Source organism: Pipistrellus kuhlii, unplaced genomic scaffold (assembly GCF_014108245.1).
Source record: "Pipistrellus kuhlii isolate mPipKuh1 unplaced genomic scaffold, mPipKuh1.p scaffold_m20_p_2, whole genome shotgun sequence".
Lineage (NCBI taxonomy): Eukaryota > Metazoa > Chordata > Mammalia > Chiroptera > Vespertilionidae > Pipistrellus > Pipistrellus kuhlii.
The window spans coordinates 176,930,875-176,945,521 of NW_023425515.1; the positions used below are offsets into that span (position 1 = coordinate 176,930,875).

At 51.5% G+C, this 14,647-nt stretch overlaps 1 pseudogene; it reads left to right on the forward strand.

Annotated features, from left to right (window-relative positions):
* Positions 1 to 1,048: 1,048 nt before the first annotated feature.
* Positions 1,049 to 2,324, forward strand: LOC123652628 (annotated as a pseudogene).
* The last annotated feature ends 12,323 nt before the right edge of the window (positions 2,325 to 14,647 follow it).

Consider the following 14,647-nt stretch of genomic DNA (forward strand, 5'->3'; position numbering starts at 1 on the left):
ACACCCACCTGCCTAACTGGGCGCCCTCCGGACTGGAGGGAGAGCGCGCCCTCTGCTGGTGCCGTGACGTCAGCACGCGGAGGGCGCCGTCCCGGCGTCTCATTGGAGGCTGCGCCCCATCCCTCACCCAGAACCCCCTGCGTCACGTGACCCCGGCCCCTTCGCAGGCGGGGGCGGAACCGGGATGGGGGCGCCGGGGGACTCCGAGCGGGAGCTTCTGGACGGTTTGGAGCGGAGTTCCCTGAGCGGTAGGAGACCGTCCTTGCCAGGCTGGGCACCTGGCCGGGTGTCTCCCGGGACAGCCCGGTGTGGGGGCCGGGCCGGGGGCGGGCGTGAGCCCCCTCGGTGTGTGCGGAGGGGTCTGGAGCGGGGCGTTAAGATGGAGAGCGATGCCGGCTCTCCCCTCCTGCGTGCCGTCCGTGGGCGAGGCACCGAACGCCTCCCTGTCTCGGTTTCCCCACCTGGGGCTGCCAGAGTGAAATGAAATGATGCTCACAAAACGAGACATGAGGAACGGGCCACTGTGAATACCTCACCCCATCTGAGCAAAAGGGTGAGCCCTCCGGCCTTCAGGTGGCTGTAGCTCAACCCTGCTGGGTGGCCGGCCTCCCGCCCGCCCCCGGGGCTGTCCTCACCGGCCTGCAGGCCTCAGGGCCGGGCCGGGCCTGGGGGCACCTGGAAGGGAGGCCGAGGGTCTCCCCCCTTTTCCCGTGTCCCGGGGTCCCGGGGTCCGGCCTGGGCCGGGGCGTCAGGCCTCCCCCGTGAAACCTCCCCTCTCTCCTCACAGCCCACACGCCGCCATGGCCCTCCAGGGGGCAGGCGTGTCTCAGGAGGGGCTGCCAGGGGGGCACGGAGGGGCCTGCTCTCGGTCCGGTGCGGCCGTGGACCTTTCCAGAAGGACCGGGAGGAAGCCAGCTCCGTGGGGGCCTGGCACCACACGGGTCAGCGGGCATTAGGAAGAGGGCGCTCGGGGAGGAGGCCCATCGAGGTGCCAGCTCCCGGCTGAGGGCGCTCCTGGGGCCCGGCCCGCGTGAAGGCCAAGGCCAACATGGCGGTCCTGGAGCTGCCAGTCGCGGGACAGAGCCGGGGCTGGGTGCCTGGTCCCAGGCCCCACACACCGCCTGCTCAGGGGAGGCCTCCGGCCTCCGAGAGGCTCCAGATTTCTCTACTCGGGGTCTTCGATGCAGATCGGGCCAGCAATCTCTGCAGCATGTCCGTGGGCCTCCCAGGAAGAGCTCTGGGTGGCAGGGGGAGGCTGGCAGAGGTGCAGGAGAGCTGGCCCCGGCCCGCGGAGGCGGGAGAAGGTGGGAGATTTCCAGGGTGTGATGGAGAAGCCCCGCCCTCAGGAAAGAGGAACCCCCCAAACGGGCCGCTGTGGGGGCGAGAAAAACAAAAAGCAGGAAGTGTGAGACCTGCTCAGAGGATGGGGAGGCCGTTGGTCTGGTCGGAGCCCTGGTGGGGACGACCCCCAGTGGGTGGGAGACCCCCCACAAGGAGCTGATTGGAGTCCTTGGGAGGCCTTTGCAGTCCTCTCCCTCCCAAGGACTCTGGGTCGGGGCCAGGAGATCCCGATGGAAGCTGTGTGGGATGTGCCTCAGGGACTAAGCTCCGCTATTTGCCGGACGCGGAGGATGAGGCCCAACAGGGCAGCCCCTGTGACCCTGTGGTGTTCCCACTGCCCCGTGGAGGGCTGTCCCTCAGGCCGGCTGCCCGGGGTCCTCCCCAGAGCCCGCACTGTGCCTGGCAGGGCCTGGGAAGGCGTCCACAGAGCAGCGGGCCGCCGAGCAGGCCGTCGTGGGGGCTGGTGGTGAGGATGGCCCTGCTGCCTCTCACAGCCGGGAGGAGCTGGAGGTCAAGGGTTGGCCACGGGGAGGCCCGGGCAAGGATTCCGTGCTCTCCCTGACACCCCTGCCGACCCCCAGAGTCTGCAGCCAGCAAGGCTCGCTCAGGTGCATTCATGGGGCGGAGAAGATTCAAGTGTGCCAAGCTGGGGAGGGGCCCCGTGTCCCCCGCGGAGGACCAGGGCTCAGACAGAAGCTCTTGCAACTTCAACCGGGACCCGCCGGCCGCAGCCCGCCCTCGAGGCCTCCCCAAACCGGTAAGCTGAGCCTGAGAGGTTGGGATCGGAAGAGCCGGGCCAGTCTGCCAGTGCCATGCGTGGTGGTGGAATGCAATAGAGCTGAGCTGGATGGACTCTTAGTGACCTTTGTCCCACATGCCCATCTTACACCTGACCAACCGAAGGCCCACCACGTCGGGAGACTCACAGGAAGCCGCCTTTGCTGACATCTTGTCAGGGGTCAGTAGCTTTTGGAGGTGGTAAGTCCTGGGTTCGGATTTTACCTCTGCCCGCCTCCTAGCTGAGTGACATTGGAATATTTAAAAAAAAAAATATTTTATTGATATTTTACAGAGAGGAAGGGAGAGAGATAGAGAGCTAGAAACATCGATGAAAGAGAAACATCAACCAGCTGCCTCTTGCACACCCCCTACCGGGGATGTGCCCGCAACCAATGTACATGCCCTTGACCGGAATCGAACCCGGGACCTTTCAGTCCGCAGACTGACGCTCTACCACTGAGCCAAACCAGTTTCGGCGAATATTTGTTTTTTAACCTCTCCGTGTCTTCATCTGCATAAAAGGAAATACTAATTCCAATTTAATGGGTTTCTCCGAGGACTAAATGAGATGACGTTATAAAATAATGTGCCCAGCACAGCAGATGGCAGAAGGTAAATGACCTAATTTATGTCAGGTTGGCTTTTGCTTTGGTGTCTGCAATTGCCGTATAAAAGTGGGCACTGGCTCCATGTTTCCAGATGGGGAAACTGAGGCTCGGGGAGGCTCACAGACTTCTCCAAGCTCACACACAGAGAGGGAGTCAGTGCCTACCCAGGTTCCCTGCATTTTACTTGTAATGATCGTCATTTAAAAAAATATATATTTTATTGATTTTTTTTAAATTTTATTTACAGAGAGGAAGAGAGAGGGATAGAGAGTTAGAAACATCGATGAGAGAGAATCATCAATCAGTTGCCTCTTGCACGCCCCCTACTGGGGATGTGCCTGCAACCAAGGTACATGCCCTTGACCGGAATCGAACCTGGGACCTTTCAGTCCGCAGGCCGACGCTCTATCCACTGAGCCAAACCGGTTTTGGCTAATGATTGTCATTTATTAATAACCATAGCGAACATGTTTATATATCAAAGGCAGGAGACGGCCCTTCCTGTGTGTGGTGTATGCTTCTCCCATAGTTGATTTTTATCCCACTTGTGAGTATGTATGGTGTGCTGGCGCTTCTGATTGAGTTTTCGCAGGAAACCTGGAGAGGTGAGCTAACCGGTTCTCCACGTCTGGTAGATGGCGGAGCCAGGACACAAGCACAGGCAGTCTGCCCAGAGAGCTGGCCGCACGGCCTGCTGGTGCGTCTTCCCTGCGGGGAGGGCAGTATTAGCACCCGACCCACCTACTGTGTGCTAAGCGCTGTCCTAAGCACTTTATCTTCGATTTCCCTCACTACTCTATGAAGTAGATGCCATTGATATCAACCCATTTCACTGATGTGGACACTGAGGCTCAGAAAGGCGACATGGCTAGCTCCAGGCCAGGTAGCAAACTATCGTGTTTCCCCGAAAATAAGACATCCTCCGAAAATAAGACCAAGCGCATGGAAAGATAAGACATCCAATGAAAATAAGACCTAGCGCATCTTTGGGAGAAAAAAATTAATATAAGACTGTCTTATTTTCGGGGAAACAGGGTAGTAGCTAGCACTGGTGTAGGAAGTGGTGAGCTGCCTGGCGCCGTCATTTCATCAGAATGCGGTGACATTGTCTTTGTAAGCATCACTCAAAAATATTAGTTTTTAATAAAAAAACAAAAACAAACCACACGAATGTGTGTGTATCACAGAAAATAAAGAAAAAATAAAAATCCCCATAATGTCAACATTCAGGGCTATCTCCTGGTGACATTTTGGTATATGTCCTTTTCCCCTATCTTTTTCTTATGCATATATATCTTTTCTTTGCCTAGAAATGGGATCACGTGTGCCAAATTTTTTATAACTTGATTTTTGGTATTTAACTCCCTCCCTTCCCCCCAAACACACACACACAATTGTTAGCACAGAGTGAGGAAATCACTGTGAGTGCCTCTGGGCCCCTTGCCTGGAGTGGCGATAACCACTGTTAACAGTCCTTGACTGCTCTCTGTATATCTGTGAACACCTACACATCGCGCCTTCCTATCTGTACGTGGGCCCATCCCATGCCTCATTGTTCCGGGACCCGTGCTTGTGTACTTTTCACGCACTGTGGTGTTTGAAGACTTTTCCAAGTTGGTGCCTATTGTTTGGCGAGTCCCTGAGCCTGCCTCGTAGCAGCTGCAGACGTACTGGTCACCGGTCCAGCTAGGACTAAGGATGGGCCGGGACTTCCTTTTCTCATTTCCTACCTCTGTCGTGTGGTTCCGAGCCCCAGGCCTGGAGGCCACCGGGCAGCATTGGGTCCTGGCTTTGCCCCTGAGTGACCCAGGCAGGCGACGTCATCTTCTGGGATCACCTCCGATGGCGGAGGTGAGGAGCACGTGATACGAGTGCTTGGCCTTTAGCCAGGCGCCTGGTGCAAGGACAGTAGGCAAAAAACGGTACCTGCTGTTGACGTACAGTTTCGTCCTGCTCCGGGTCACGCTGGAGTGACATCGCTGTGCACCCGGCTCCTCCCCATTTCACATTAGTTTTTGGGGCCAGGTGCCCAGCACGGGGATTCCTGGGCCCACAGCTTTTTAAAAAATATATATTTTATTGATTTTTTTACAAAGAGGAAGGGAGAAAGAGGGTTAGAAACATCGATGAAAGAGAAACATCGATCAGCCACCTCTTGCACACCCCCTACTGAGGATGTGCCCACAACCAAGGTACATGCCCTTGACCGGAATTGAACCCGGGACCCTTCAGTCTGCAGGCTGATGCTCTATCCACTGAACCAAACCAGTTTTGGCACCCACAGCGTTTGAGGGGCTAGATTGAAGTTGGTGGCGGAGCCAGGCGCCCACCTGCCCGGACTGGAAGCACCACGGCTGCTCTTGCCCCGGCAGCCCACAGCTTCCCAAATAACCCGTCGTCATGGCAACTGGTGGCAGCTGCCGCAGAATGGAGTCTGGGCATGACAGGGACGGGCAGGTGGTTGAGGACAGGGCTGAGGGGGGCGTGGGCGTAGTGCCCGGCTGGTCTGGGGCCCCTCTTTGGGCCCTGGCACCTTCTCCGGGAGGCAGCCTGGCTCATGGCAGGGGCAGACAGATAGGTTCAAGGTCAGGCTCTGTTCCTTACTTCGGATGAGAGATGTCTCTCACCTTAGTTTCTTCCTCTACAGTAGGGGTGTCGAACTCAATCAGAGAAGGGGCCAAAATCTAAAATCCAGCCTAAATCGCGGGCCGAATGGTTTACTGAACAGTCATAAACTGTCATTGTGATGGAAATGCAGCGGAGTGCAGTGATGACAGCGCGGTGCGGGCCACATTGCAAGGCCTGGCAGGACGGATTTGGCCCGCGGGCCTTGTGTTTGACACATGTGCTCTACAGAATGGGGGAGCCGGCGGGGCCCCAGAACTGCTGGGAATCTGGGGTGTGAGGTCGGTCGTGTTGCATTCCTCTGGCTCGAAGCAGAGACTCTTGGAGGAGTGGGGAGGCGGGGGGAGACGCCATTTTCTTCTCTGTCCTGAGCCCACAGTGGCCGGGAGGTCCGGAGCTGCTCTGTGGAAGGCAGGGGATGTGGGGAGGGCAGCTCTGCCAGAGCCTTTGGCTCTGCCCGTCACAGCCAGGGGCGCACAGAGCTGCTCGGGCCCCACCCAGTTTCCCAGGCTCATGGGTAGGTACAAAGTCTTTCCCACAGATGGATAGCCCAAGAATAGCTCCTTGTGTTGAGTTCTTATTGTTTATAAGGAACTGCACATACATCATCTCACCCTGAGCCCTCACCATAGCATTAGAAGTCAGTGTCAATACCTCGGCTTTGCCAAACAAGGAGTCGGGGATTCAGAGAAGGTATGTGGCCCACTCAGGGTCACATAGCAAGTGAGCAGCCAGCATTTAAATCCAGGCCCGTGAGGCTCCAGCTTGGAGCCAGGCCGTCAAAGGCAACTGATCAATGGATGGTTTCGGGTTTGACTGGGGATCAAACCTGAAACCGAGGTATGTGCCCTGACCTGGAATTGAACCTGCAACCTTTCGGTACACAGCCCAATTCTCCAACCATCTGAGCCAGCCAGAGCAATTCTAGTTATTATTTTTTTTTTTGCCTGTTTTATCTGATATTAATATAGCTACAAACCTGTATTTTGGTTGGTAATTGCCTGTTCACATATTCTTCCATTTTTCCCCTCTCAATCTTTTGCATTGCTATATTTTAGAAATGGGTCTTATGAACATTTTATAACTGGACTTATTTTGTTAAAGGTGTGATAATTATTTTTATTTATCTGAAGTATTTATCCATCTACAGTTTTTGTAATTACTCATTTATCTGAATCTAATCCTACTGTCTTATTTTGTGCTTTACATACTGTGTTTCCCCGAAAATAAGACATCCTCCGAAAATAAGACATCATCTGAAAATAAGACCTAGTGCATGGAAAGATAAGACATCCCCTGAAAATAAGATCTAGCGCAACTTTGGGAGAAAAAATTAATATAAGACACTGTCTTATTTTCGGGGAAACGGTATATCCTGCATTTTCTATACTTTTCCCCTTTTATTGCCTCCTTTTAGATTGATTGTTTTTTTCTTATTCTTTTTCTATCTCTCTAGTATAGTAGTTCTCAATCTTTCTAATGCCACGACCCTTTAATACAGTTCCTCATGTTGTGGTGACCCCCAACCATTAAATGTTTTTCGTTGCTACTTCATAACTGTAATTTTGCTACTGTTATGAATCATAATATAAAGATCTGTGTTTTCTGGCGGTTTTAGGTGACCCTGCTAGTGGTTCTCAACCTGTGGGTCGCATTTATGATTCATAACAGTAGCAAAGTTACAGTAGCAATGAAAACAATTTTATGGTTGGGGGTCACCACGACATGACGAGCTGTATGAAAGGGTCGAGGCATTAGAGAGGTTGAGAACCACTGCTCTAGTAGATTGGGAGTTTTCTATACCCTATTTATATTCTTATGGTGGCTATTTTAGAAATTTTAACATGAATACCTTACTTACCAAAGTATAAAGGTAGTTACATCTTTATCTTCCTCCGAAATGATACAAGGATCTTGGGATGTTTTAATTCCAAGCATGAACCTTCCCAATTTTTTAAAAAAATCCTCACTCAAGGATATTTTTTCATTGATTTTCAGAGAGACAGTGGGAGAAGGAGGGAGAGACAGAGAAATATCGATGTGAGAGAAACACATCGATTAGTTACCTCCTGGACATGCCCTGACCAAGACCTGGGCCAGGGAGGAGCCTGTAACCGAGGTCCATGCCCTTGACCGGAATCAAACCTAGGACCCTTTGGTCCGCAGACTGACGCTCTATCCACTGAGCCAAACCTGTTAGGAGGAACCTTCCCAATTTATGTGCTGTTGTTTTCCAGTGAGTTGGTCTTAAGTTATTTTTTTAATCCCACAAATTACACATAGTTATTACAGTATCATAAGTCAACGTTGGCTTAGATTTAACAATGTATTTATCATTTTCTTTGCTCAAGATTTTCCTTGCATCTCAGCGTTTCTACCTGGGATCATTTTTCCTTTCTTCTGCCTCAAGTTCATCCTTTCACATTTTGATTATTGAAGAAAAAATTAAATTATCAAGAAAAACAATAACTCGCTTTTCTCTACGGTGTTTTTATTTTATCCTCATTCTCAGAAAAAGATTTTGTCTGCGTCCACAATTGATAGTTATTTTCTTTAGGCTCATTGAAAATATCCTTCTGCTGTGCTTTGCTTTCCACATTCCTATTGAGAAGTCAGCTGTTAGTCTAATTGTCATTCTGTAGTAAGTAAAAGGTCTTCTGGAGAGAGGCATCATGGAGTAGTGGTTAAAGGTGTGCCCTCTTGCCGGGACCAATTTGGCTCAGTGGATAGAGCATTGGCCTGCAGACTGAAGGGGCCGGGTTTCGATTCTGGTCTAAGGCATGTACCTTGATTGCGGGCACATCCCCAAGAGGCAGCTGATCAATGACTCATCGATGTTCCTAACTCTTATCTCTCTTCCTTCCTCTCTGTAAAAAATCAATAAAACATATTAAAAAAAATAAAAAAATAAAGGTGTGGCCTCTGGAATCAGGTGTTCTGAAATCAGATGTTCTGGACTGAAATCCTAGCTCTTTGGTTTGCCAGCTGTATGACAGTGAACAAGCTGACTAACCAACCTCTCTGTGCTTCCCTTTCCGCTTGTGGAAAATGGGGACAGTAATGGTACCAGGACTTAGCTCACGGGGTGTGGGGAGGACTGACTGAACTGACAGGGAAAGCATGCGGAGCAGTTAGAGTGCATTGTCAGTGCTAGTTCAGGGTTAGCTGTTATTTTTTTCTCTTGATGCTTTTAGGATCTCCTTGTCATTGGTGTTGAACAGTTTCATTATGATTTGTCTAGGTGAGGATTTCCTTTTACTTACCCTGTTTGAAATGCACTGAGCTTTTGGAATCTGTGAATTGTTGTCTTTGATCAATTCAGGAAAATTCTTAGCCATATTTCTTCAGATACTACCTCTGCCCCATTCTCCCTCCTCTCTCCTCCTGGGACTTCAGGCTAGTTAGTCCTTTTCATGCCATCCCAGGCGTCTCTCTGACAGTGCCTCGCCGTCTTTGTGCCGTGAATAGTCAGGCGGAGCTGTATGAAATCTATCTTCTAGATCACTAACTTATTTGTGTTGTGTCTAATATGCGATTAAACCTATATATTGGGTTTTTCATTTAAAAAAATATATATTTAATTGATTTTTTACGGAGAGGAAGAGAGGGATAGAGAGTTAGAAACATTGATGAGAGAGAATCATCATCGATCAGCTGCCTCCTGCACACTCCCCACTGGGGATGTGCCCACAACCAAGGTACATGCCCTTGCCGGAATCGAACCCCGGACCCTTCAGTCCACAGGCCGATGCTCTATTCACTGAGCCAAACCGGTTTCAGCGAGTTTTTCATTTTAATTGCTATATTTTTCATTCCAAAAAATTCTGTTTGATTCCCAACCAAGTCTGCTTGATCATTTTTTTTTTAAATTTCTCACCCAAAGATATATTTATCAGTCTTAGGGAGAGAGAAGCATAGATTGGTTACACACCCTGACTGGCATTTGAACTCATAACCTAGGTATGTGCCCTGACCGGGAATTGAACCTGCGACCTTTCAGTGTACGGGATGACACTCCAACCAACTGCACCACACCAGTCCCGGCATGCTTGATCGTTTAAAAAATATATTTCTTTTGCCTTTCGCCTTTTTTTTTTTTGGGGGGGGGGGTTATGTTCAACTCCTTTTATTTTGTTAAACATGTCATATATATGTATTTTGCATTTTTGGTCTGATAAATCCAGCACCTAAAGTCTTTGCTGGTCTGATTGCTGCATTGTTTGGAGCCTCCCAATGCTGCAGTGCAGACCCTGAGATGCAGCCAGCCAAAGGTTTTAAGCTGTGAAGGGCTGTCCTTAGTGTCTTTTCTGCTTTCCTTCCCAGATGTCCCGTTTTGTCCCTCACCTCCTTTCTCAGTTTATTTTTTTAAAGGCTGATTCATTCCCATTATTTAAAAAAAAAGAAAAAAAGAAAGAAAGTGAAAAGTTTCCTTCCCAGCTCCCAATCCCTTTCCTACAGGCAGCTTCGTTTTTATTAGGTTCTGGTGGATTCTTCCGGTGATATTTTATGCAGAGTCAAGCAAATACAAATTTAAAAAGACTTTTTCTGTGCAATGGTAGCACACGGCACACATTGTTCTGAACTTGTGTTTCAGTAAAAAGAAAAAAAAAAATGTTTCCGGTTATAAAAGAAATACGTGCTCATTTTGAGTAACATAAATACCCAAGTGCCTATATGTGGAAAACAACCTCCACCCCCTTCAATTTCATTCCCTAGAGATACCTTTATTATGCAACTATAACCATGTATTTACATAAATGGGCTTATGCAACAGATACTATTCTGTCAGCTATTCTTATTCTCCTAGTAGTGCAGCGTGACATCTTTCCGATCAGTCAGTGCTGCTGCACAACTCAGCAGTTTAGTGCCTGAGCTTCGAGTCGGACAGAACGAGGTTCTGATCCTAGCTCCGCTGCTTAGGAGCTTCGGGACTTTTCAGATCTCTCTGAGCCTCAGTTTCCTAATCTGTAAAATGGGGATAGAAATAGTACATACCTCACAGTGTTGTTGTGAGACCTTCATAAGATTATGTATGATGTGTGCTTCCTCCAGGGCCAGCTACCTTCTAAGAACCTGATGAATAGTCATTTATATTATGACTCACCTTTAAAAAAAAAAATATATATATATATATACACACACACACACACACACACACACACACTCTAGAGGCCCAATGCACAAAGATCCGTGCAAGAATAGGCCTTCTTCCCCTGGCTGCCGGCCCCGCCTTTACTCCAGCCTGGAGCTGCCTTTCCGCCTCCTTCCGGCCACAGCTGCTTTCCATCTCTCACCTTGTTGCATCAATTTGCATATCCCCTCCTTATTGGCCGTCGGCGCTGCCATCTTTGTCGCAGAGTTATGGTCAATTTGCATACTCCATCTTTATTAGGATATATTTATTGATTTCAGAGAGGAAGAGAGATAGAAACATCAGTGATGAGAGAATCATTGTTTGGCTGCTTCCTTCACCCAATTGGGGATTGAGCCTGCAACCTAGGCATGTGCCCTTGACTGGAATTGAACCTGGGACGCTTCAGTGTGCAGGCCAATGCTCTCTCCACTGAGCCAAATCAGCTAAGGATATGACTCACCCTTTTTAATGGCCACATAGACTCCATTGTGTGACATGTCACTTTTTATTACCCATTCCCCCCTTTTAAAATTTATTATTTTTTTAAATCGTCACCTGAGGATTTTTTTAAAAATTGATTTCTAGAGAGAATAGAAGGGATGGGGGAGGGGGGAGAGAAAGAAAGGGGGGGAGGGAGAGAAAGAGAGAGAAACATCACTGAGAAAGAGACACATCGATTGGTTGCCTCTTGTACATGTCTGACCAGGACTGGGGAATGAACCCAAAACCCAGGTATGTGCCCTTGACCAGGAATCAAATCTGAGACCCTCAGGTACACAGGCTGGTGCGCTAACCACTGAACACACCAGTCTGGGCTTAACCATTCCTCTTTGATGAACATTAGATTGTACTCAACTTGTTTTTTTTGTTGTTATAAATTCCAATGCAGTGAACACTGAATGTATTGTTCTGAACTTGTGTTTCAGTAAAAAAAGAAAAAAAGAAAAAAGTTTCACCTCTGCGGGTCCCTCGATCCTCTGCATTCTAATCTCTCATCCTCTTTCTCTTCAAGGAGGAAATGAAAATGCCCCGTGGGGTGAAGCGTGTGTGCTACGTAGGTTCTTTGCTTTTTATTAAGGCCCTTCTCGCTCCCTCCCTCCTCCACACCAGCGGCAACCCCAGCCCCTGGCCCGCCCCCGCGTGCCCCCACTTCTCCCAGCCCTCGGAGCCTGACCATTCCTGGTCCTTTATTCAAGGATTACTTTTCAGACCCATTTGCTTTCAACACAATTCTTCATAGTCTGCAGTAAAGCAAATGATCAAAACATACTCAAAGCGGGATACAAGCCTAAAGCAAGCGAGGAGGGGAACTCTTGTCACCACAACCCCCCCCCCCCCCCCCGTCCCAATCGTGGGAAGGTACAGCTGTGAGGCCCCAGGCCTGCATGGAGCTCCCTGGCAGCCACAGCGAGCGGGAGAGCAGGACCGATGCTTAGCTCATTGGAAGGCCAGATCCCCACTCTGACCTCCAGGGCCCCCCATGAGATGTGTCTATTACCAGGGGGGGCAGGAAGGGTGCAGTTAGCTCTGAATGTGTCTGGGAGGGAGCGGGGAAGATGGGAGGGAGGTCGGAAAGGAGGCAGGGAAGGGAGGCAGGCTCTCCTGTGACACAGGCCAGACAGTCAGTGAGCCGTTCTGGACCCCTACTGTGTGCCGGGCCTTCAGCAGGCCTGGGAACGCAGTGCTCTCCTCACGGGCTCAGAGCGCAGCGGGGGGAGCGGCAAAATCACCTACAATGAGCTGAGCGCAGCCCGCACGGCTCCGGCTCCGGTTCGAAGGGCCCTTCTCCCCCTGCAGCTGGAGTCCGGGGCCGTGATCCACCTCCTGGGGGCCCTCAGCCCTGGGTACGCGGGGGGCTCGCAGCCCCCGAAGCTGGAGGCCCTGGAGAACATGATGGAGGTGAGCGCGGCCTCGCCCGCCCAGAGGCCCAGGAGGAAGATCCGGCGCCAGGCCCACAGCCCCACGTGGTGCCAGGTACAGAGCACGTGCTTTTTTTTTTTTAAGGATCAGACTCCTGGGCCTTTGCCCAGACCTGCCAGAGAAACACCAGGAGGGGCTCGGAAATCTTTATTTTTATTTTATTTATTTGTTTGTTTATTTTTAAAATATATTTTATTGATTTTTTTACAGAGAGGAAGGGAGAGGGATAGAGAGCCAGAAACATCGATGAGAGAGAGACATCGATCAGCTGCCTCCTGAACACCCCCCACTGAGGATGTGCCCGCAGCCAATGTACATGCCCTTGACCGGAATTGAACCTGGGACCTTTCAGTCCGCAGACCGACGCTCTATCCACTGAGCCAAACCGGTTTCGGCAGAGCACGTGCTTTTTATTCTTATAGATCAAGTGTGGCTCTTCACTTAGGACAGTGGTCGGCAAACTTGTTCATCAACAGAGCCAAATAGCAACAGCACAACCACTGAAATTTCTTTGGAGAGCCACATTTTTTTAAACTTCAACTTCTCCTAACGCCTCTTCTTCAACATAGACTCGGCCAGGCGGTGGTATTTTGTGGAAGAGCCGCACTCAAGGGGCCAAAGAGCCACATGTGGCTCGTGAGCCAAGGTTTGCTGACCACGGACTTAGGCGACGTCTCTCAATCTTGTTGAGAGAGATGCACTCACGCTGTTGCTCCGAGTGGCCACCGCAGCCCAGAGAGACACAGCGAGCAGTAGCCTGCGCAGGGGATCTGCGTGCCCTTTGCTCCTGGCCACCCCACGTTCTCCTGGCCGCCTCCCTCAGGAGGGACAGAGAGGGTCCAGTGGCGTCACTGACCTCTCCTGCCGCCTGGGAGCGGCTCCTCCACACACACTTCCTCCTGCTCAGGAGGCCGGTGCCCAGGGCCGGGGTGAGAGCGTCTGCCCTGTCCCACGGCCTCCTTCGCTGGAACACCGGTCGGGGAGAAAGTGGGGAAGGGGTGTGGCTGGGGAAGCTGTGTCCCAGTTCCTCCCCCTCCCCCACAGCCCAGCCCAGTGGAGTCTGAAGAGGAGTCGTCTGAGGAACAGGAGTGGGAAGAGGACCCAGGTGAGGGGCCGCCTGCGGCCAGCAGTCCCGGGAAGACAGGATGTGTCCCCTCGGCCCCCATCAGCCTGTGGTCCTTCCCCAAAGAGCCGGGGGCTGATGGCTGCCTGGGCTTAGCTCTCAGACAGGTGGGATGGACACGGCCTGAGACCTGGACCCCTCCTGGGCCTGCCTAAGCCCCTCAGCCCCGAGTCACGTCCTCCCCTTGTCCCTGAGCATCCCCTGGGGACCCTTGACCCTTTTTCTCCACAGCTCAGCTCCAGCTCCAGAAGGACATTAGGGTACGGGACACTGTGGTCCGGGTCATGCAGAAGGTGCTGTGGAGTCGGTAAGGCCTGGCTCCCCACTTCCCTGACCCCTCAGGGTACCTCCGCCTCCCTGGGTCATGCCATGCTCTGAGGCAGCGGAATCGAACCTGGGACCCTTCAGTCCACAGGCTAACGCTCTATCCACTGAGCCAAACCAGCTAGGGCTATTCAGTCAAACATTTAATTAACTCACCCCTAACGCCTTGGCAGGGCCGGACCCAATGATTTCGCAGGCTTTCTACGGCCGGAGGCGGCTGTCTCCCACCGTCTTCCAGGGGTGTATGAGGAATCCCTTTCGTGGCTGTGAGGTCACAGCCCACGAAGAGTGCAGAGAGGTGGACTTGACCCTGGGTCTCTGGCTTCCAGGCTGCGCTTTCCCATTCAGCCCTTGTGGCTCCCGTCTGCTCAGGTCCTCGTGGGTGTCGCCCACAGCAGAGTTTTCAGATACAATGAGCCTGTGGCGGGCTCTCAGAGATCAGCCCAGAGCGCTCAGTCCCCAATGGGGAGACAAGGCCCAGGGAAGGCGGGACTTTGCAAAAGCCACCAGCAGCCCTTGCCGGTTTGTCTCAGTGGATAGAGTGTCGGCCTGTGGACTTACCAGGAGGGTCCTGGGTTCAATTCCGGTCAAGGGTTGTGGGCTCCATCCTCGGTAGGGGGCATGCAGGAGGCAGGCAATCAATGATTCTCTGTCATCATTGATGTTTCTCCCTCCCTCTCCCTTCCTCTCTGATAGCAATAAGATAAATAAATAAATAAAAAGGCACCCAGCAAACCAATGGCAGACTTAGGGTTTCACCCAAGGCCAGGGCTCTGTCCTCTGCCTTGGCTG